Raw genomic sequence first — 15,618 nt, 5'->3', positions numbered from 1 at the left:
CATATTTTGTGTTGTTATTGTTAATACTATTAATTTTAAAATTTCAATTTCTGACTTTTCATTGTTAGCATGTAGAAATACATTCTATTTATTTATTTATTTATTTGACAGAAAGATAGAGATCACAGGTAGGCAGAGGAGCAGGCAGAGAGAGAGGGGGAAGCAGGCTCCTCACTGAGCAGAGAGCCTGATGCAGGGCTCGATCCCAGGACCCCGAGATCATGACCTGAGCCGAAGGCAGAGACCCAACCCACTGAGCCACCCAGGTGCCCCTACATTTGATTTTTGTGTATTAGTCTTCTATCCTGCAATCTTGTTAGCCTTTCATACTAGTTCTAATACCTTTTTATAGCTTCTACAGGATTTTATGTATAGATAATGGTATTATCTGCACATAAATATAGTTTTACTTCTTCCCTTCCAAGCTGGATGTCTTTTGTTTTTTTTCTTGCCTCACTGTCTTGGTTAGAACTTCCGTCTTGACGTTGGATTAAAAAAAAAAAAGGAAGGTGATGGATAAAGGAAGGTGATGGATATGGTAATTAGTTTGGTTGTAGTAATCATTACAAAATGTATACACACATCAAAGCATCACATTGCACAGCTTAAATACATACAATTCTTATTTGTCAGGAAGAAAGAAAGAAAGAAAGAAAGAAAGAAAGAAAGAAAGAAAGAAAGTGTTAAGAGCATGTGTCTTATTTTGGACCTTGGAGGAAGTATTCAGTCTCTTACCATGAAGTGTGAGGTTAGCTGTGGTCTTTTGTAGAGGCCTTTTATCAGATTGAGGAAATCCTTTCTATTACTAATTTGCTGAGCGTTTTATTTTTGAGATAATTGATATTCTAATTTAAGAAATAACACAGAGAGACCCATAAACCTTCACTGTTTCCCCAATGATAACATCTTGCATAACTATTGTACAAATTCACAACCAGGAAATTGACATTGATATGACCATTGACCTTATTCAGATTTTACCAGATCTATGATTTCATTTGTGTGTGCGCGTGTGTATGTGCATGTGTGTGTATATGTGTGTAGTTCTAGGCAGTTTTATTGCAAGTGTAGATTTTTGTTTTCACCCACACATTAAAATACAAACAGCCCATCACAAAGATCTCTTAAGCTAATCTTTTGCTTCATAGCTGCCTCCTTTCCTATTCTCCTTCCCAGGGCCTGACAACCACTAATCTGTTCTTCATCTCTGTAATTTTGTCATTTCAAGAATGTGATATAAATGGAACCATACAGTGTGTAACCTTTTGAGAATGGTTTTCTTCATTCATCATAAGGCCCTGGAGATCCACCCAAGTTGTTACATGTGTCAATAGTTCATTCTTCTTTGTTGCTGAGTAGTATTCTGTGGTTTGGATATGCTAGGTTGTTTCAGTATTCACCCATTAAAAGACACTTGAATTGTTTCCAGTTATGGTTATTACATATAAAGCTGCTATGGACATTTGTGTGCAGCTTTTGTAAACATAAACCTGGGATAAATTTCTTTGAGATAAATGGTTAAGAGTATAATCCCTGGATCAGAAGATAATCCTTTTCTGTGAAATGTCTCACTTTTTTTGCCTGTTTTCTAGTTGGATTGATCTTGACTATTGAGTTTTGAGAGTTCTTTATATAGTCTAGATACTATTCTCCAGTTGGGTATGTGGTTTGGAAATATTTTCTCCCAGCCCGTAGCTTGTGCTTTTACCTTCTTCATACAGACTTTTGCAGAGCAAAAAGATTTTTACTTTTTACGAGGTCCACTTTATCAATTTTTTTTGCCTTTTCTGGACTACTTTTAGGGTCAAGTGTTAACAACTCAAGTTTCCAAAGGCTTTATCCTGTTTTTTTTTTCCCCCTAAAAATTTTATAGTTCTACATTTAAGTTTATGATTCATTTGGAATTAACATTTGTACAAGGCATAAGGTTTAGGGGCTTCTGCCCCTCCCCCCCATTAATGTCCAGTTACCCTATTGTCTTTTGTTAGAATTACCCTATTGTCTTTTGAATTGCTTTTTACCTCTGTCAAAGATCTATTGGGCATATTTGCATGGGTCTACTTCTAGGTTCCATTGATATAAGTGTCTATCTCTGCTAATACCAACTTTCTTATTTACTGTAATTGTATAGTAAGTGTTAACAATGGATAGGATGATTTCTCCCATTTACTTATCCTTTTTCAAAATTGGTTTCACTACTCTAGGTTCTTGCCTTTCCATATAACTTTTAGATAAATTTGTCTTATTTTATTTAACTATTTTTGTATTAGTTTCAGAAGAAGAATTTAGTGATTCGTCAGTTGGATATAACACCCAGTGCTCATCACATCATGTGCCCTCCTTAATGCCCATCACCCAATTACTCCATCCCCCCACCGACCTCCCCTCCAGTAACCCTCAGTTTGTTTCCTAGAGTTCAGCATCTCTTATGGTTTGCTTCCTCTCAATTTTCATCTAACTTTATTTTTCTTTCACTTTCCCTATGTTCATCTGTTTTGTTTCTTTAATTTCACATATGAGTGAAATCATATGGTACTTGTTCTCTGACTTATTTTGCTTAGCATAATAGCCTCTAGTTCCATCTGCATCATTGCAAATGACAAGACTTTTTACTTTATTTTTATTATGTGCAAGGCTTGAACTTATGACCCTGAGACCAAGACCCTGAATGGGATCAAGAGTTGGATGCTTAATCGGCTGAGCAACCCAAGTGTCCCAGGGTTGTTTTATTTTAAAATCTTGCTGTAACTTTGATGGAAATCGCATTAAATCTAGAGATTAATTTGGGGAATATTGAAATCTTTACTATATTGAGTCTTCCAATAGATTAATATGTTGTGTCTCTATTTATTTAGGTCTTCTTTTATTTATTTTGCCACATTTTGTGAGTTTTAGGAGACAGATTCTGTACATGTTTTGTTAGAATTGTACCTATATATTTCATATTTGGAGAAATGTCAATTATATAGTTCCTTTCATTTCAGTTTCCAGGTGTTCATTTTTTTGTAAATAGAAATGTGATTGATTTATGTTTTTTTGGTCTTTTATCATTTAACTTTGCTGAACTCAGTTTTAGGGATTATTTTATTTTATATTTTTGGTAGATTCCTTAGGGTTTTCTATGTACACATTATCAGTTATCAGCAAATAATGGTTTTAACTCTTACTTTTCAATTTGTATGCTTTTTATATTCTTTATCATAATGCTGGCCAGGACTTCTATTACTTTGTTTAACAAGTCTGGGGAGAGAGGACATCCTCACTCTATTCCTGATATTAGAAGTAAAGCATTCAATCTTTCACTATTAAGTGTGATGTTCTTATCGGTGTTGTGGATGCTCTATAACAAGTTGAGGTAACTCCCCTTCATCTAGTGTGCTGAGATGTTTATCATGATTGTGGATTTTAGATTTTTTCTTTTTTTATGATGGCTTTGGATTTTGTCAAAATCTCCTTCTGTATCAGTAGGTATGATGATATAACTTTTTCTCTTTAGCCTGTTGATATGTGGATTATACTGATTGATTTTTCAAATGTTGAGCCTGCTTCATATTTTATGGTGTAAGTTCTACTTGGTCATGGTATAAAATTCTTTTTATTCTTTTAAGATTTTATTTATTTATTTGACAGACAGAGATCACAAGTAGGCAGAGAGGCAGGCAGAGAGAGAGAGGGGGAAGCAGGCTCCTCTCTGAGCAGACTGCCTGATGCAGGGCTTGATCTCAGGACCCCAGGATCATGACCTGAGCCGAAGGCAGAGGCTTAAACCCACTGAGCCACCCAGGCGCCCCTAAAAATTCTTTTTATAGATTGCTGAATTTGATTTGCTAATATTTTGTTGTAGATTGATGTACCTAAGTTTCTGAGATAAATTATTCTGCAGTTTTATTGTATTGTTAAAATGAGTTGAGAACTATTATTATCTCTTTTTTTCCTATAAAGATAGTGGAAAATTGGTATGACTTCTTTAAATGTTTAGTAGAATTCTCCAGTGAAATCAACTGAGTCTGCATATTTCTTTTGGGAACTTTTAAGTTACAAACTCCATTTCTACCATGATCATAGGACTATTCAGTCTTTTAATTTCATCTTGGTAGAGTTTCAATAGTTTGCGGTTTTCAAGAAATTTAGTCTATTTCTTCTGAGTTGTTTAATTTAGGAGTGCAAAGTTATTTATAGTATTTCATTATTACTCCTTTAGTAGCTGTGGGAATCTGTAGTGATAACCCTTCTTGCAAATCTGACATTAATGATTTAGGTCTTTCTACAGGTAATATTTCCCTGCTTTCAATTTCATGTATTTCTGCTCTTATCCTCATTATTTTCTTATCCCTCATTATTTTCCGCTTGCTTTGTACTTATTTTGCTCTTCTTTTATTAGTTTCTTGAGGTAGGAGCTTAGATTATTGATTAGAGACTTTTCCTGTTTTCTACTGTAAGCATTTTAGTGTTATAAATTTACCTCTCATCAGTACTTTAGCTGCATTCCACATGTTTTGACCTGTTGTATTTTAATTTTCATTCAGTTTAATATATTTTTATTTCCTTTGAGACTTCCTTTTTGATATATGGATATATTTAATTTACAAGTGTTTGGAGGTTTTTCTGTCTTTCTAATGCTGATTGCTTATTATTTTATGTATTTTGAATGTAGCTGCTCCTGATTTTTAAAAACTAGTTTCCTTAAAGTTTGCTGTAGGTGTGACAACATATCTTGCAATAGTTTACTCTTTTACTAGTTCAAATGACAGCAGAGACCTTCTTTTCTCTTTCTTTCTTTCAACAATTTTATTTATTTGTCAGAGTGCGCGTGTGTGCGAGATAGAGAGAAAGAGAGAGAGAGCAAGCAGGGGAAGAAGCAGAGGCAGAAGCAGGCTCCCTGCTGAGCAGGGACTCGATGTGTGACTCAATCCCAGAATCCTGAGACCATGACCTGAGCCGAAGGCAGCCACTTAACCTACTGAGCCACCCAGGTGTCCCAGAAACCTTATTTTCATTAGGTCCTTTTATCCTTCCCTATTCTTAAATATGATTGTCTTAAGCATTTCTATTACATATACTGCATCAGAAAGTGTTATAATCTTTTATTTACCTATCAAATATGACTTAAACTCATGAAAATTATATTTGGCCTTCTTTCAACCATTCGGATATTCTTTCCCTCTCTGTCTTTTTAAGTTCTGTTATATTTTCCTTTCTGCTTAGAAAACTTCCTTTATACATTCCCTAAAGATAGACTTGCTAATGATGAATCCTCTTAGTTTTTCTTTATTGGAGAATTTCTTTATGTGTCCTTCCTTCCAAAAAGAGGTTTTAGCCAGATGTGGAGTTAAGAGTTGATTATATTTTTCTTTCAAAATTTGAAAAATGTCATGCCTCTTCCTCTGGTCTCCATGTTCCAGGTGAGAATTTCACTGTCATTCAAATTGGTGATCCCTTATGAATAATGTATCCTTATTCTCTGGCTGTTTTTCAAGTTTTTTTTTCTTTGTCTTTTAGATTTTGGAAATTCAGTTATGATGATATGTCAAGGTATGGATTTCTCTGAGTTTATTCAATTTGGATTTCACTCAGTTTCTTAAATCAGTAGATATTTTTTCATCTTTGGGAAATTTTTATCCATTATTTTGACAAATACTCTTTTAGTCCAATTGCTCAACTTTTTTGTTTTTTTTTTTTTGCAACTCCCTTGATAAAAATTAACTCTTTTGTTATTGTTCTACAGGTCTCTGAGACTGTGTTTACTTATTTGAACTATTCTCTCTCTATTGCTCAGATAGGGTAAATTACTCAAATCCACTATTCTATCCTCTGAAAACTCCACTCCACTATTGAATCTATCCAGTCAGTTTTTTATCTTAGTTATTGCATATTATGGACAGAGTTGTGTTCCTACAAAATTCATATATTGAATCCCCAACTCCAAGTGTGACTGACTGTACATGTAGACAGGGCCTTTTTTTTTTTTTTTAAGATTTTATTTATTAATTTGACAGAGATCACAAGTAGGCAGAGAGGCAGGCAGAGGGGGGGTGGAAAGCAGGCTCCCTGCCGAGCAGAGAGCCCGATGTGGGGCTCGATTCCAGGACCCTGGGATCATGACCTGAGCTGAAGGCAGAGGCTTTAACCCACTGAGCCACCCAGGCGCCCCTAGACAGGGCCTTTTAAAGGCTACTAAGGTTAAATTGGAATCTTAAGTGTGGAATCTAATTCAAAAGAACTGGTGTCCATATAAGAGGAGTGAGGGACACTGAGGCTCTCTCTCTCCCTCTGAACATGCACAAAGGGCATGGGAGGAAACCTGTGAGATGATGGCTGTCTGTAAGCCAGGAAGGGAGTTCTCACCAGAAACAGAATATTCCAGCACTTTGATCTTAGTCTTCTAGCCTCCAGAACTGAGAAAATAAATTTTTGTTGAGTTATCCAGTGACTTAATATCACACAAGTGGTATTTTGCTATGGTAGCTCAAGCAGACTAATACATTACATTAGTTCTATAATTGCTATTTAAAAAAAAATCTTTATACCTTCTATTTATTTGTTGAGATCTTCTATTTTTCATTTTTTTTTTCAAGAGAATTGGTCATTGCTGATAGAAGCATTTTTATGGTATTTGCTCAAATATCCTAGTCAGATAATTCTCACATCTGATTTATCTGAATGTTGTTCTGTGTTACCTCCCATTCAAGTTGGGATATTCTTTGCCCTGGGTATAAGTGATTTTTCAATTGTATTCCAAATATTTTAGATATTACATTATGAAACTCTGGGTTTTATTTAATTTTGTTTTCGCAGGTAATCCCCTTTTTGAGGGGTAGCATTTGGGTTGGGTGGGTGAATTTACCACGTTTCCTGCTGGGTACTGCTAACACAGCCTCAGCAAAAGTAGAGCACTAATACACAGCAAATGACTGACCTGAGGTTCAGCTTACTCTGAGGTCCTGCTGACACCGTCCTCTCACCAACTTATTGCCTCTGAGGGGAGGTGTAAGCTCAGGTCCTTTCTGGGTGTCTGACACCAGGGAGGGAGGAGTGAAGGGCTGACAACTGCTTTGACTGCTACAGAATGGGTAAGGAAGCTCCACTCCTTTCTACTGAGATCTGCTGAACCAGGGAGGAAGGTGGAAGGAGGGATGTACCAACTTACTCTGCCTCTGATCAATAAGTTCCACCTCGTTGATGCTGCATGGGAGAGGAGGCTTGGCTAGCTCTGGGCTCGGTGAACACTGTGGAGAGAGAGGGAGGAAGCATCAGTTAGGTCAGGGTGGAGTCTAACTCTCTACTTGGCTCTACTGGCAGCACACAGGGGAGAAACAGAATCTTGTTTAGTCCTGTTTCACATTGTCTTCTTCAGTTTCCAGATGCTGGCTGCATCTAGAGGGTCAGCTCCCCACTGGGCTCTGATGATACCAGGAGTAGGGAATTGGGAGTGCTGAGCTGACTCACACTAACTCACTCATACTGGGTAGGGGGTAGAAGGTGACCTCACTTTTTCATGTTTCCTTTTTTTAGGGTTAATGGAGGTTTTTGGATTTGTGGGTTTATAATTTTCCTCACCTTTGGAACATTTCCAGCAATTCTTCAATATTTTTTCAGTCTGCTAGTGACTCCTTCAGGGACTCAATTTACATTTATATTTATCTTCTTGAAATATTCCCACAGTTTGCTAATGCTTTTTTCATTTTTAAAAATTCTATTTTTCTGTTTCACTTTGGTTTCTATTTCTATTTCACTTTGAATGGTTTCTATTTCTGTGTGTTCATGTTCACTAATCTTTTCTTTTGCAATGTTTAATTTGCTATCAGTTTTGTTTTGCGTATTTTTTATCTCACACTTTGTAGTTTTCATTTATAGAAGTTAAATTTATTTTGGTCAGTTTTATATGCTCCAGATCTCTACTTAATATGTTCAATATTCCATGTTTTTGAGCATATGGAAATCAGTCATTACTTTTTTAAGATGATCTAGTCTGGCAAATAAGTCATCTGTTTCATTTCTTGGTTAGTTTCAGTTCATTGATTTTTCTCCTCACTGTGGGTTGTATTTTTCATGTCTGGTAATTTTTTAATTGGATACCAGATATACCTTGTTAGATGCTAGATATTTTTGTCTTTCTGTAAATATTTTTGAGCTTTGTTTTTGGATTCAGTTAAGTTGCTTAAAATGTAAGTTCTAATATATTTAATTTTAAGTTTAAGTAGGTTGAATGTTTACTGTAAGTTATTTAATAATTATGTTCCCAATTGATTAACACGCTTTTGATGGATTATGTTTTCTGTAATAGTTATCAGGAGGTTTCATGGATCATCTACATTTGGATGACTTAACTATCTTAGATGCATTTCTATTGCTATTAATCTAGACATATGACAACTTGGGAAGTAGTAGAGCTCCTGAGTCACACTTTTACCCTCAAAATTCTACAGTTTCATTGTGTTCTATAGAAATGCTGAGGAGAAGACTATAGTCAGTGAATAGTTTTCTTTTTAGGATACCAGTTTTTACTTTCTCAATAAATCTATGATTCTTTATTGGGCAAATCTTGATTTTTTTTTATTCTATATATTTTTGGGGGGCATAGTAAGACTTTGTATTATATTTATATTTTCTTTCATTAAGAGAAATATCTATTTGTGTCTGGATACATTTTGTATCTTGCAATTTGCTTTCTAGAATTTACTTAGGTATACTAATTATTATTATTTTTTTTTTTAAATTATTTTTATACTAATTATTTTTATGTTAGATTTCCATTTCTCTCCTATTTGCCTCTGTTATTCTCTCTCATTTCTTTACTTGTCTTCCTCTGTGTTTCTTATGATTAATTTTTTTCTTCTTTGTTTCCTTGGAGTAAACCTCCCACAGTTTTCTCTTCAGCTACTGTTTCCATACTGTTTTCCTCCTCTTTCACCTCCTCCTCCTTCTCCCTTGCTGTTCCTATATCTTCATCTCTTCCTCTGTCTACTCGGCTTCTTTTTGTTAAAATTTTACTTAATTTTGAATGCTGTGGTTTTCAATATATTTGTCTTTTAATAGAGTCAGTTCTATTTGAATTTGATAAACAAACAAAATAACATGGGTAGAATTTTCTTGACTCTGCCTTTTTTAAAACGTAGACAACATGTTGATTGTCTCCTTAGGATGAGTTAAACTAAAGTGTTGGACCCTGTATTAGGACAAAGGACATGCTGAGCTAGGAAGGAAACTACAGTCATGATTCCATTTCATCTAAGAACCAGTGAGGCAAATCTTACTCAATGTTTGCTCACTGATTGGATAAACCCCTGAATGCTTGCTGGCCCTGTCTCACAGAAAAGTACAACGTTAGGTTGGAGGATTAAAGCCACCTTGCTCATTACCAAGTACTCTTCAAATCTTGGGCTGAGAATCTGAGTAAGCCAAGGTGGTGATTGCAGGATAATGCATTTTGGTAAAATATTTCACTTTCCCTGAGACATCATAGGTTTTTATCCAAAGAAATTGTACCATGTGCGTTTGGGCTCTTTTGCATGGCCATGGAATAATCAGTGACAGTTATTACAAATTGGAAGTCTGTGGTTGTGACCAAATTCCTGGAATGGGTGACTCCAGACAGACAATGTCTGCCCTTCTAAGTACAGACTGGGGAGGGAAGTCCCCAGGCAGGTCTGCCATTGATGCAATACATCTGTCAGGAGGCTCAGCACAAAGCTCTCCTTTTCCAAACATTTCTACACTGCTGTGTGGGAGTAGATCCCTTGAGGTACATTAAATCTGTGTTCTGCCGAGAGGCCCAGGACTCCCAGCAGCCTTCAGGGATGGGCAGTGTGTGTGATTTGGGGAGGTCACTGGGTCCCCTATCACTCTTGTTCTCTCTGCACTGTGGCACTTTATGGAGAGTTCACACTCAGGCATGTCAGAGCTAAATGGTGCAGGCTGATCTGGTGTCACTTGCTAATGCCCTAGATTCTTTATTGCTGTAGATACGCGTGTGTGAGGGACAGTTCAGACTCCCAGTCGCCCAACTCTGCCCATTTCCGTGCTGAATGAGACAGCAAGCCCAGTCCTTTCTTCACCTCCTGTCAGAGCAGTCTTTGCCCTCATCCTGTTTTATATAACTGCCTCTCAGACGTTGATTGAACCTAGAATTTTGATATTCATTTGCCACTGCTTTATCTGGCCTATGATTCTGTGTGTTGAAGACGAAATGCACCAAGAGAGAAAGGGCCTGCAAATTATTTGTAAAAATAGACGTGAGATTTGCATCACTGAAATTAGGCTTGAATTGATTAAGCACATCTCAATTAAAACTTAAAGAAAACTTCTTCTTGGTTGTGTAGTATAGAAAGTAGATGTTGCATAGCTCACAATTCTTGCAGGGTAAGAATAGGATCATCCACCCTGCTCCAGGCCATGGCTAAATGATTCCAGGGAGAGGAGCCTGATTCAAACAATCACATTCTGTCTTTCAGGACTATGAAAAACTGAGTGGAAATAGAAGAGCCAGAAAGTGTTGGAGCACATTTACCTTAGGGCAGAACCTTAGACCTGAGGTCCACTGGCCACTGTATCTGGGGTACCTGGGCTCTCCTCTGAGGTCCTTTCATTCTTGCCTTACTTCTTCACTCTTGTTTCTACTTATTGTGTCCTCTGAACTCAAGAGTCTGAGAATTACCATAGAATTACCATACCAGTCCCCTGCTATTGGCCATGCCTGTTAGACATGCCCCTATAGCTTATCCATGACACAGCTTGATGAAACATTGCCAGAAGCCAGGCTTCTAAGCTCACTCTGTCAAGGTACTTGGGCCCCATTTTCACCCCCTTTATAGGTCACAAAACCCCAGCTAGGAAATAAAATGAAGATGGTGGTATGTGGGAGTATCTGCCTTTCTGAAATCCAACAAATTTACTCATAGATCCTTCTGGTCCATTGAAGTAAAGTATTACCCACTGTATTCAAGAATGTATCTAAAGGCTTTAGGATTATTATTTGGAACTGAGATGCATGCACCCATTTAATATATTTAATAATGATTATCGTTTCAATTTTGGGCTTGATGTAAATGATGGTAGGTAAATAAAATATGCTTATTGAGTCAGTCATAAGGAATTTAACATAGATAACACTGATTTACTTGTTAATTAATTGATGAAATCATTATCTAATTTATTTAATGGTCATTCACCCCTTCAGAAAACTATGGAGAATAACCTCATGGCAGGACAGGTGTTGGGGGAGACCAAGATAGGAGCAAAACATAGCACTTGTTCCAAGGGAGCTCAAGGTGGGGAGTCAATCCTAAAAATTTTAAATATGTGTTGATAAGCATGAGAAAAGACTTGTGGGCATGAACTTGGTAAAATAAATTTATACAGATATAACTGAAGGGGAGAAGGTCAGAAGTTTCTTGCCGTCATGCAGGTGAGAGATGGTAATCTACATGGCAGTAATGGTAGTGGTTCTGAAGAAATATTGGCAATTCTCTTAGATACTGAAGCAGTAGGATGGAATTAAGTGATTGGAAGGGGTGGGGGTGGACAGTGCGGGAGAAGGAGAGTTGAGGGTACAGACTGAGTTGCCAATGGTAGTAGAGATAATGCTCGCTTTGGGAGCACATATACGAAAAACAAAAAAACAAAAAACAAAAAAAAAACCATGGGAGTAGAGATAAAAATGAAAAAGAATGTTTATGTGGGAAGTTTGTTTCTGTTTGCTCACAGGAACTGATTAGATCCAAGTGGAAATGCTGAGTAAGTCTGAATGTAGGAGAGAAATCTGGGCTGAACACCTGATTAGAGACTCCTTTTCTAAAGAGATGGTAATAGAAAGCATGGAATTGGAAGAGATCACCAGAAAGGGTGATTCAGGACAGAGTGAATAGTTTAAGGGTCACCAAAATTTAAAAGAAAGTGTGAGAAAAGAAATATGGAAGGTAAGTAAAAAAGGGATAAAGGAGTAGAAGAAAAAGTAGCAGAGTGTGGTGTGAAGGAAGCCAAAGAGAGTGTTTGGATTAGAAGGGAGGAATCATCTCTTTTGAATGATACCGAGAGGTGAAGGATGATGTGTACAAAGTTCTTTTTTTTTTTCTATTTACTTTTTAAAAGATTTTATTTATTCATTTGACAGACAGAGATCACAATTAGGCAGAGAGGCAGGCAGAGAGAGAGAGGAAGGGAAGCAGGCTCCCTGCTCAGCAGAGAGCCCAATGTGGGGCTCGATTCCAGGACCCTGGGATCATGACCTGAGCCAGAGGCAAACAGAAGTGAAATCAAGTTAAAGAGTTATCAATTAAAGTGTACAAAGTTCTTAATGGATGACTTCTGTCTTCTTTGAGCTGTAGGAGAGAAAGTTTCTGAAGAGAGTGAATTTCAGAGGTTTGAGAACAGAATTTCTGGGCAACTTTCCAGCCTGATGTAGGAAGCAGGATGAGATAATCTATGTAATGTACTTTGAATAATGCCTGGCAAAGATTAAACTCTCAGTAAATGTTGGCAGCTACTATAATGGCACCAAATTGTTCAGCTTTGTGGTTTTTCTCTAATAGTGATTAGCACCTGGAATATAAGCACAAAAAAAGTTGGACAAATGCATTAATTCTGAGGGGGATTTTTCAAGAAGTGAGATGGAAGAATAAGAGACTTGTGAAAATTGGCAAGTGTGATAGAAATATTGTTCTGTGGAATCTTAACTGGATTAAAAAAAAAAAAACAACAACAGAAGACAAGAGAAGGCTGCTAGATAATGAGAAAATAAACAGTTCCTGAGCCAGAAAGTCTTGATAATATTACAACACTGGTGCAATGGGAGTAATTAAATGAAAAGTACTGAGGATGGAAGGTTGAGGAAGTGTGGGATTTGTGAATTTTGGACTTAAGAGTTCAGCAGTAATCGGTGATGACAGTGTTCTGGGGAGATAATGGAAGCAAGTTGACAAAGTGGAACAGGGTGAAGGTCACTGAGCTGATTTAAGGACTAAGAACTCAGGTGTAGGGCTTGAATGTTAAATCACCCAGGGTGGTAAGACCTGGAGGTAAGGGAGTGAACAGGAGGCTGACAGAGGTGGTATCTAGAAATGGGGGATGTATCTTAGTCTGTTTTCTCCAGAAAGCAAAGCCTGAAACAGATACTTGAGTGAAAGTTCTTGATTGGGACCCAAGGGGTAGGAGTAAGTGTCAGTAAGAATGAAACCAGGGAAGAGAAGCAGCCATACATCATGCTGGCCACTGCTGTAGGCAACTGGTTGCTGGATCCTGTTGGACAATTTAAGGAGCCGCATGAGAGGGATTGCAGGATCTTCTCTATGGAAAGAAAGAGGGAGACATTTTTCCATTGGATCCCATCCCCATTGGTCAAAAAACCCTGGTATAGTGCTATCACCCCTAAATTTCTGGGTTGAGCATCTGTGAACAAAGCAGTTTAGACAACAGTGTGGCAGGAGACAAGATGCTTCCAGGTTGTACCTGCATGAAGGTGTCAACTTCTACAGAGTCCTGGCTGCTCCATTGTGACTAAGAGAAGAGGGGGGTGAAGCTGAGAGCATCTGAAAGGATGCCCAAGGGGCATCCATGGCAGGCCACCCCTTGTACTAGGCATATCTGTTCTCCATCCATTTAGTCCCACATGTCACAAAGTCGGCTTCAAGGTAGTGGCCTGCAATCTCTGCAAATATGTAATTTAAAAGGATTAGTGATCTGGCTATATGGCAATAACTAGTATTCAGTGACTATTCCTCCATCACTTATTCTATATTTCCCTCACCCTTTGCCAGCACTTGGGCTGGGTCTGTGTCACTTGCCTGGAGCAGGAACTTTGGCCTTCTTACCCAAAGCATCCAAGTCCTAGTTTGTCTTGCCCTGTTACCTGAAAGTTGCTGTGACTGACTGCTTACCATCCTCACTGGCTGTGAAAAGCCCAAGAGATGCACCAGTAAATCACCCGGGTTTTATATAGGCCCTCTCTTAATCCATTTTACAGAAGAAACACTAGCTCCTCAGAACAGTCAGGATACAAAGCCCCCACTAATCACTTTTCTCCTTTTTTTCCCCTGCTGGTTCGCTGGCATTAACAGTCCTAATGTGATCAGGTGAGAGTTCCAACTTCAAGCTGAGTAGAATCTGTATTGTGTTCACTTAGAGAGAAAAGCCTCGCCCCTACCATCACTTCGCTGCCTATGACCCAGGGTCTCTAATCTATCAAAGTCTAAGGCTGTGTGAAAGGAAGCACAAATTCCACATGAGGGTTGGTGATGTGAGAGGAGAGGCCAGTCTCACTTCTGGATGTTTCTTGATTTCCCTGATCCTCTAATCAGGTTCTTCTGGGCTCTGACCCATTACCCAAGGCATCAGCTCTTCCCAGCAGTCGTGTACCTAACACCTCAAACTACTTCTCCCTATAAGTTCATCAGCCACATAGATTCTTGCTATTCTGCCCACCAGGAGGTTTTTCCTTTACTCTTGTCCTGTAGGGGCCCTGGGGATAGAATACAGTAGCCGTCTATTTGAACTCGTTATTGCCAACTTATGCCAGTTCAGGTGTGGGAGCAGGCCTAGTTAATCCCTCCTCTGGCAGCTGAAAGCAGGGAAGCCCCATGAGTCCATGGATGTGAGTAGAAGGAGAGACATTGGTGCCATAGTGAGGGTGATGTGTGAGATGGAACCATCGGTTTATGTAATGTGCTTTCCCTTTTGGGTCTGCATAGGTCAGATCTTGAACATACCAGTTCTTCTGTACAAAGGATTGCTGTTGTGCCCACTCAAACTTGTGGCATATGGAACATCTGAATACATCTGCCCCAACCCCATGGTACCTTGGTCTCCCCTGGCTCAGAGCTTGTTTTACCAAGGTCCAATGACATGCAAATACATATTTGCCTAGAGCTATTTTTCAAATAGTTAGTAGCTTTCAACTATAGAAAGGTGACCCTGCCCTAGCCTCCTCAGAGTCTGTGAACCAGCTCTGCTATAGGGACTTTCTAGATGCTCTGTAGAATCCTGTTCCACCAAATCCTAAGAGGCAGGGCAGTTTGCACACAGCTAGACCTATGGTGGAGAACTTTTCTTGCTCTGGGCCCCTCTCAAAACTGGCAGCTTACTGGATCATCTGATAAATGAGTCAAATCAGTACTTTTAAGTGTGATCTATGATGTGTCCCAAATCCACAAGGCCGAGCTAACATCATCTGATTTCTTAGTGGAGGGAAGTACAAGGTGTAACAGTGTGCCCTTTACCTGAGAGGAAATGTCCCAGCATATTCCAGATCACTGGACTCTACTGGACTCACCAATGGGGCAAAACCTGGTGAGATTTATCGCCCATCTTAAGCCCACATGTGTCCATGATTGCATCTAGAGTATGTTCATGTTTTCAAATGAGAGAACTCTGCACTTCATGGCTATAAAAGGTCATCCAAGTTGGGATTTACAACATTAGGGTTCTCAAAGGCCAATTCACTTATTTCCAGCTGAAAAATGGGACTTTTAGTGTCTACCCTATATTCCTCACAGTTTTATAATGAGGGTCATATGATATAGTATGCACAAAACACTTTTTAAACTGTAAAGCATTGTTTAAATATTAAATGATTGATATTTTCCTTCCTTCCTTCCTTCCTTCCTTCCTTCCTTCCTTCCTTCCTTC

The sequence above is a fragment of the Mustela nigripes genome, chromosome 4, assembly GCF_022355385.1.
Source record: "Mustela nigripes isolate SB6536 chromosome 4, MUSNIG.SB6536, whole genome shotgun sequence".
Classification (NCBI taxonomy): domain Eukaryota; kingdom Metazoa; phylum Chordata; class Mammalia; order Carnivora; family Mustelidae; genus Mustela; species Mustela nigripes.
Note: the sequence above shows the minus strand (reverse complement) of the source record.